Here is an 8,586-nt window from a genome sequence, read left to right as displayed (position 1 = left end):
ACCATGGGATAAAAATTAGAATTCAACAACACGAACTACAGAAAGCCTACAATTTCATGGAAAATGAAAAACTCTCAACTGATTAACACTGGGTCAAGGAAGAAATAAAGAAATTAAAGACCTCCTGGAATTCAATGAAAATGAATGCACAACATACCCAAATTTATGGGACACAATGAAAGCAGTTCCTAAGAGGAAAGTTCATAACACTAAAGTGCCAACATAAAGAAGTTGGAGAAATCTCACACTGGTGATTTAACAGCACACCTGAAAGCTCTAGAACAAAAAGAAGCAAATTCACCCAGCAGGAATAGATGACAGTGTAGGGAGCCGCCATTCAAAGATGGCCCTGGCTTCCTGGTAGCCTAGCTGTAAACAACTCCATATTTGGCTATGATGCACGAGTATGGTAATTGGCCTTATGTCCTCAGCCTATCCCGTGGCTCTCCGTGCTGGCATTCTGGTGGGACCCAATCACAGTACGGCACGTTTGCCTGATTCCCTATATAAGCAGCTGCCGTTTAGTCCTCGGGGCCCCTCACCTCCCGCTCTCCCTTAATCAAGAGGCGCTCCAATAAAGTGTGTTCTGAGACGGATCCTCGCATGGTGGTCGTTCTTCCTCGCTGGCCGAGGAGCTCGCCGCATGACAGGAAATAAACTGAGGGCTGAAATTAGTAACAAAGAGAAGAGTACAAAGAACCCATGAAACAAAGAGTTGGCTCTTTGAGAAAATCAGCAAGATAGACAAACCTTTATCCAAACTAACCAAAAGACAGAGAGAGAATACAAGAAATCCATGGGAGTCTGCTTAAAGGGTAAAAGGAATTTATTAGGAAAGAAAACTCACTAAACAGAATAGGAGAATCATCACAGGGTCCTGGAAGGTTGAGGTCCTGTCCCACACTGTTCTGCTGCCTGAGTTAGTCTGCACCATCCAAGCCCATGAGGAAAAGAAGAAAGCACCCTACATGCCTCCCCTGTCTTAGGGGTAGACCTGAGGCCATGCCCCAGGGGCTGTTACTTTGAGGTCATAGGTAGAACAGATATCCATTACAAGAGAATATCCAAATAAACAAAATCAGAAATGAAAAGGGAGACATAAGAACAGACACTGAGAAAATCCAGAGAATCATCAGTTCATACTTCAAAAACCTGTACTCCTACAAAAGTGGAAAATGTAAAAGAAATGGACAATTTTCTTGATAGGTACCACATACCAAAAATAAATCAAGACCAGATAAACAATTTAAAGAGACCTTTTATCCATAAGGAAACAGAAGCAGTCACTCGAGTCTCTGCCAGAGGCTGTGGGAGCGTACAGCAGATGACAGGTAATATTCACCAGATGAGTAACTCTCTGATAGGGAGCCCCACTTAGCAAAGGGTACTGACTGTGAATGACTCTTTGCTTCTGTCTGTAATTTTTCTCATGTGCCACTACATTTCTTCCCTAAAAACAGCTATGGGTATTTTCCCCACTGCTTGTGTGTTATGTCATGTATATATTCCATCTATTGGGCATACATTAGCTGTGGATGGTTAGGGAGATGACTTCTGCTTAATCTGTATAATTTTAATGAATAGAAATAATACTATATTTCCCATTACTCAGACTGACATAGGAAAATGACAATATTCTCAGCAACAAAGTCAGCTTTTTCACATCCAAAGTAGACTGATTGTCCCTGGAGATGAATTGCACAAGGACAAGTGTGGGGGGACGTCTTTCTGCACCCTGTGAATCTATGCTGTTCCCATTGGTTAATAAACAAGCTGCTTTGGCTTATGGCAAGGCAGCTTCGAGGCAGGCAGGAAATCCAAGGAGAGAGACAGGAAAGAGAAAGGCAGAGTCGGGGAGACGCCAGACTGCCATCCTGGGAGCAACATGTAATGGGATGCAGGTGAAGCCATGGAACATGTGGCAATACATAGATTAATAGTTAAGGGTTGAGTTAAACTGTAAGAGCTAGCTAGCAAGAGACCTGCCATAGCCCATACAGTCAATATTAATATTAATATTAAGCCTCTGAATGGTTATTTTATAAATGGCTGAGGGACCGCAGGGCCGGGTAGGACCTGGGAAGACTTATGGCTACAGGAAAGTTCCCAGGTGTCTGTTTGTTGAACCAAAGTCAGTCTGATAACACTAAGACATAACTCCCTGCAGCAACTGACTTTCTGCACATACCCCTAACCTCAAGGTTCAGCCAACTAACTGTCCTGAATTTCAATGTCACTGTCTGGGAACCCTAACTACTCAGAGCTACGTGCCTGCTTTACTCACGTGCCCAGTCAGTGACCTCCCTAGCCTGAGGGAAACTGTCTGACTTACCATGTGTTATTAGAATGGGTCAGACCCTGAATATGTAACTCACAATTGTCCAGAGTTTGGCTGTTGAAGGAGGTATATGTAGACCTTTGCAGAAAGAACTGTGTAGAGCTATGTGTAGAAATGTGTGCATATGCAGGGGAAAGATGTAGCTAGGGAGAGACATGTAACTGTGTGAAGAGAGATGTAATTGTGTGAGAGGAGATGTAACTATGTGTAGAGATGTATGTCTGTGCAGGAGAGACATGTATGTATGTAAATGGAGATATGTAGCTATATGAAAAAAATGTAGCTGTGTGGAGACAGATTTTCAAAAAGAGATTTTTTTTAAGATGAAGTAAAAGAGAAAGTTACTGTCAGAAAGTGTGTTTCCTTTTTTACCCCTCAGATCAAAAAGTCTAGCCCTTACCACATCCAAGGATTTTTTTTTTCATACCCTGGAGGCAGTCTTGGAGCAGGCTCTCCCAAAGGCTGCCAGTAAGTCTCCCAACCAAAAACAAATCCAGGGGCAGATGGTTTCAGGACAGAATTTTAAAGAAGAGATAATACCAATACTCCTTAAATTGTTCCACATAATAGAAACAGAAGGAAATTGCCAAACTCATTTTATGAGGCTACAGTTATCCTGATACCCAAACCACACAAAGATGCAACAAAGAAAGAGAACTACAAACCAATCTCCCTCAAAAACATTGATGCAAAAATATTCAATAAAATACTGGCAAACCAAATCCAAAAACACATAAAAAAAAAAATCATCTACCACGACCAAGTAGGCTTCATCTCAGAGATGCAAGGATGATTGAACCTACAAAAATCTGGCAGTGTAATACACCATATAAACAAACTAAGAGAAAAAAAAACACATGATCATCTGGTTAGATGCTGAAAAAGCTTTTGACAAAATCCAACATCCCTTCATGATAAAGGTCTTGGAGAGGTAGACTGATTCCCAGTTTTCTGAGAAACTGTTATACTGATTTCCAAAAGTAGCTGTACAAATTTGCACTCCCACCAGCAATGGGGAAGTGTTCCTCTTATTCCATATCCTTTCCAGCATAAACTGTCATCAGTGTTTTTGATCTTAGCCATTCTGACTGGTGTAAGATGGTATCTCAGAGATGTTTTGATTTACATTTCCCTGGTGGCTAAGGATGTTGAACAATTCCTTAGATGTCTTTCAGCCATTCTTCTGTTGAGAATTCTCTGTTTAGATCTGTATCCTCATTTTTTTAATTGTATTTTTTGGTATTTTGATGCCCAGTTTCTTGAGTTCTTTATATATTTTGGAGATCAACCCTCTGTCAGATGTGGGGTTGGTGATGATCTTTTTCCATTCTGTAGGCTGCCATTTTATCTTAGTGACCATGTCCTTTGCCTTACAGAAATTGAAGAAGACATCAGAAAATGGAAAGATCTCCCATGTTCTTAGATAGGTAGGGTTAACATAATAAAATGGCAATCTTATGCTGTGGGATGATCTGTATGACAAGTTGTTCTGATTGGTCAATAAATAAAACACTGACATCCAGTGACCAGACAGGAAGTATAGGCGGGACAAGGAGAGAGGAAAATTGAAAAAAACAAAAAAAAGAAGGGGAGACTCTGCAGCCACCGCCAGGACAAGCAACATGTAAAGACACCGGTAAGCCACAATCGACGTGGCAAGATATAGATTTACAAAAATGGATTGATTTAAGATATAAAAACAGTTAACAAAAAGCCTGCCATGGCCATACAGTTTATAAATAATATAAGCATCTGAGTGATTATTTTATATGTAGATTATGGGACTGCGGGGCTTGGTGGAACCTGGAGAGAAGCCCTCCAGCAACAATCTTATCAAATCAATCTATAAATTCAGTGTAATCTCCATAAAAATCCCAGCACAATTCTTTACAGACCTCAAAAGAATAATGTTTAATTTCATCTGAAAAAAAAAATCCCAGGAAAACTAAAACAATCCTCTACAATAAAGGAACTTTCAAAGGTATCTATCACCAATCCCTGACTTCAAGCTCTACTATAGAGCTATAGTAATAAAAAGCAGCTTAATATTGGCATAAAAACAGACATCTGGATCATGGAATAAAATTGAAGACCCTCACATAAATCCACACACCTATGAATAACTAATTTATGACAAAGAAGCCAAAATTATACAAAGAAAAAAAAGCATCTTCAACAAATGGTCCTGGCATGACTGGATGTCTGCATGTAGAAAAATGGAAATAGGTCCATATCTATTACCATGCACAAAACTCAAGTCCAAATGGATCAAGGACCTCAGCATAAATCCAATTACACTGAACCTGATAGAAGAAAAAGTGGGAAGTAGCCTTGAATCCATTGGGACAGGAGACTACTTCCTGATTATAACACCAGTAGCACAGACACTGAAAGCAACAGTTAATAAATGGGACCTCCTGAAATGGAGGAGTGGAGGGAGGGGAAACTGTGGTCAGTATGTAAAATAAATGAAAAAATGTTATTTAAAGAAAAAAAGATGAAGTGATTGACTTAGGCACACTTATCTAACAAATACGATTATCACATTCAAATGAAATTTAAATGTAAATAAACTAACCAAGTCAATCAATACCCCAAACTCTAGAATGTTTACACATGTTACTAACTTGCAACAGACCTTCTCTGTATTGTCTTGATAAATACAAAAAACAAAAGATGGGGTTTTTTTGTTGTTTTGTTTTGGGTTTTTGTTTTTTTTTTTTTTGGTTTTTCAAGACAAGCTTTCTCTGTGTAGCTTTGTGCCTTTCCTGGAACTCACTTGATAGCCTAGGCTGGCCTCGAACTCACAGAGATCCATCTGGCTCAGTCTCCCGAGTGCTGGGATTAAAGGCATGTGCCACCACCACCCGGCAACAAAAGATATTTTAATAAATTAAATCATTACATTCAATATAAATATTATTTCAAATATATTTCAGACTCTTCTTATATACTTTAGGATATTTATTTTGTTTGTAATGAATAATATATATTTTGCAAGTTCTATATTTCAAATAATTATAAGACTACATAATATTATATAGTTACCACTGATAACCAATCCCTAAGATAAAAATGAATAGAAGAGCAAGAAAACAATATCTTTGTTGTTTTCTAAGTTAGAAGAATGATGTGAAACCTGAATATTCTGAATAATTTCATCACTTTCAAGTTTCTTTAGTCTACTAGTAATTTACACTCTGTTGGTATTTTCACTAGAAAAATGTTGATAACAAAGGGTCAGTTACTGAATTTGACCATTTTATTCCTTTAAACCATATTTCTGAAGAGTGAAAATTATTTGATTAAGACATCCTGTTTAGGGTGTTGTGTCTAAGTTCTCGTATTTTTTTTATCATAGTCCAGTTATGGGTCTCTCTATTCGTTTCCACCTACTGCAGGAAGAAGATTCCCTGATAAAAGATGAACAAGACATAAGGAAAACAGAATGTTGTTAGGAGTCATTTTCTTGATTATTCTTTTACTGAAACAGTAGTACTGCTTTTCCCCTATCTAGGTCAATGGCCTGTCTAGTCTCGGGTTCGTGGCCATTGTATTAGTTGGGGTTTCTATTGCTGTGAGGATACAACGTGACTACAGAAACACATTTCAAGGAAAGGATTTATTTGGGGCTGGCTTACAGGTCAGAGGATTAATACAATATTAATTAATACATTAATCTGTCGTGGCAGGACAGATGGCATCATGCAGGCAGACATGGTACTAGAAAGGTATCTTAGAGTTCTACACCTGGATCAGCATACAGCAGGAAGAGAGAGTGAAACTGGGCCTGGCCTATGCTTCTGAAACTTCAAAATCCACCCCCAGTGACACACTTTCTCCAATAAGGCCACACCTACTCCAACAAGGCCACATATAATAGTGCCACTCCCTAGATGTCAGGGACAAGGACAGAATCTCTACTTAGTGGAAAAATATAGACACCTCCCCCCCATAAGACAGGGAACTAGATCATCTTACAGTCAGGTTGCCTAGCAACAGGACATTGAGTCAGAGCCCTTGACCCTTTCACCCTGATATTGGAGAAATTATTTTGGCCACTCCACGTAGTTAAAAGGATATTTATTTAATGGCGAAACTCACAAATTAAGTAATGGGTAGGTCGCAGGGTCTGGGGAAGGTGTAATGCAGTCCAACGGTGTTCTCCGGAGCTCTACACAGTCAATCTGCACTGGTCAGCGTCCAGGCACGAGAGAGCGCCCAGAGCGAGCGCTGGCCCATCCAGCTCTCGGGTCCCCAGGCGCCTCCCCTCGCCCCGCCTCGTAGGCGTGACAGTTGCCAGAGTCTCAATGGGGGTTGGAACTTCCAGAACCAAGTTGGAATGGCTACCCACTACACCCTATAAACATCCTACATAAACATCCTGTTAGCTTGCCCCACCCTATGCAGATAACAGCTTCTTGCTCCTCCCACCCTGCAGGAACTATATAAACCCTTCTGGAGAAAAATAAAGTTGGACCTTGATCAGAATCTAGACTTGGTGTATTTCCTTTGTATCTCCTGTCCCTACATTCCCTCCTTAGGGTGGTCGAGAACCCATTGTAGCCCTGCAGGCGGGGCACCTAGGAGCCTACAGGGGCCATTTTCCTTCAAACCACCACATTGTACTTCCTTGCCCCTGTATGTGGAATATTCCTTTACAGTGTATGAATATACATTGCTATGATTGGTTAAATAAACAAGCTGACTGGTAATAAATAAATAAATAAATAAATAAATAAATAAATAAATAAATAAGACATTGGGGAGTCATTTCATATTAAAGACAAAATACAGGGTTCTACAATTATATAACATTGTATTTAAATAAATTGTGACAATCTATGGGGAGTTTACTGTCTGCCTTTTGGGGAAAATGAGGTGATACTGGGAGAAATGTCACACAATTATTTCACATCTTCTGAGCAGGGGGGCTCATGGCTTTTGTTCCAGACTAATTTTGCAATGATATTAATATCCCTAAAACTGTGGAAAGTAAAAATATTCCTCCTTCTATAGCATAGACCAGCGACTGTCTAGGAGCAGTGTTTGGGAAAGCATGGTTAATTTTTGTCATTATGACAAAAGACCTGGCTAAGGGAGTTTAAGGGTTAAAGGTCTGTTTAGGCTTAGTTTCCGGCCACGGTCATTGGCTTCACTGCTTCTGGGTCATGGGGAAGCAGAATATGATGAAAAGGTAGTCAAGCTTGCTTCTCCACCTTAGGTGGCCATGAAGCAGAGAAAGTGTGGAGTGGAAAAAGATGCATCATTCCAAGGCATATTCTATAACACAATTCTTCCACCCAGACTCCTTTCTCTAATATTATACTGTGAATCTATGAACTTATGAGCCCATTGATTAAGTCGAAGCCTCATAATTCAGTCACCTTTTGATGATTCAGTCCACCAGGTCGGACCAAGCCTTCATCAAAGAGCCTCGGGAGACAAAATTCAACATTTACAAAGCACAACACTCAGGTGTTTGCAGCCCATTGTAAACAGTGTTTCCTGTGGTTTTGGACCACCAAGGCCTGGCCACCAGCCCAAGGTTGTGTTGGATGAAGCCTGTAAGAAATGGTATCTAATGAGAGAAAGGTAAGTCATGGGGGTGTGCCCTTGAGAGGATGTTGGGAGCCCAGCCCTCCCTCTCACATCCCAGTCAGCAAGAGATTCCTCCTTTGAGTACTACTTGTGATACACTCCAAACTAGTGGGACAAGTAACTACAAATAGAAATTCCAAAACTAGATCAAAGTCAACTTTTCCTCTTTTGAAGTTGATTTTCCTCATGTATTTGTTATAGTAACAGAAAGTTGACTCATGCAAAGTTCCTGAATCACAGTTTTCTCAACTGTGACAAAGCATACTGCATGCACAGTACCTACCTAGGCCCTCTACATTGTTCCTGTAGGACTCAGAGTCAAGAAGGAGCCTGTACAAAAGTGGAGATCATGTTTTGTGATCATCAGTGAGTGATAAAGTTATTTGTCTTATTCTCTCATTGAGCATATCTATAAAACTTGTTAATTTCACATTTCTCAGTGGACACAAAATTGAGTAAAATAAGATTCCAAGAACATAATATGCTTCATATCCTAGTTGACAGTACCCATGACTTCCAGGATTTTGTAACTGAAAGTAACATTTACGTTACCTAGTTCCCAAAGAAAACTTTTCATTGTACAGGCAAAGAAACATATGCTAGATAGGCAAATAAAAATAGCTCTATCTGTGGAGCTAAACCAATGT

This window comes from Peromyscus leucopus, chromosome 14 (genome assembly GCF_004664715.2).
Source record: "Peromyscus leucopus breed LL Stock chromosome 14, UCI_PerLeu_2.1, whole genome shotgun sequence".
NCBI classification, from domain to species: domain Eukaryota; kingdom Metazoa; phylum Chordata; class Mammalia; order Rodentia; family Cricetidae; genus Peromyscus; species Peromyscus leucopus.
The sequence above is the reverse complement of the archived record's forward strand: the minus strand, read 5'-3'. Positions refer to the sequence as shown.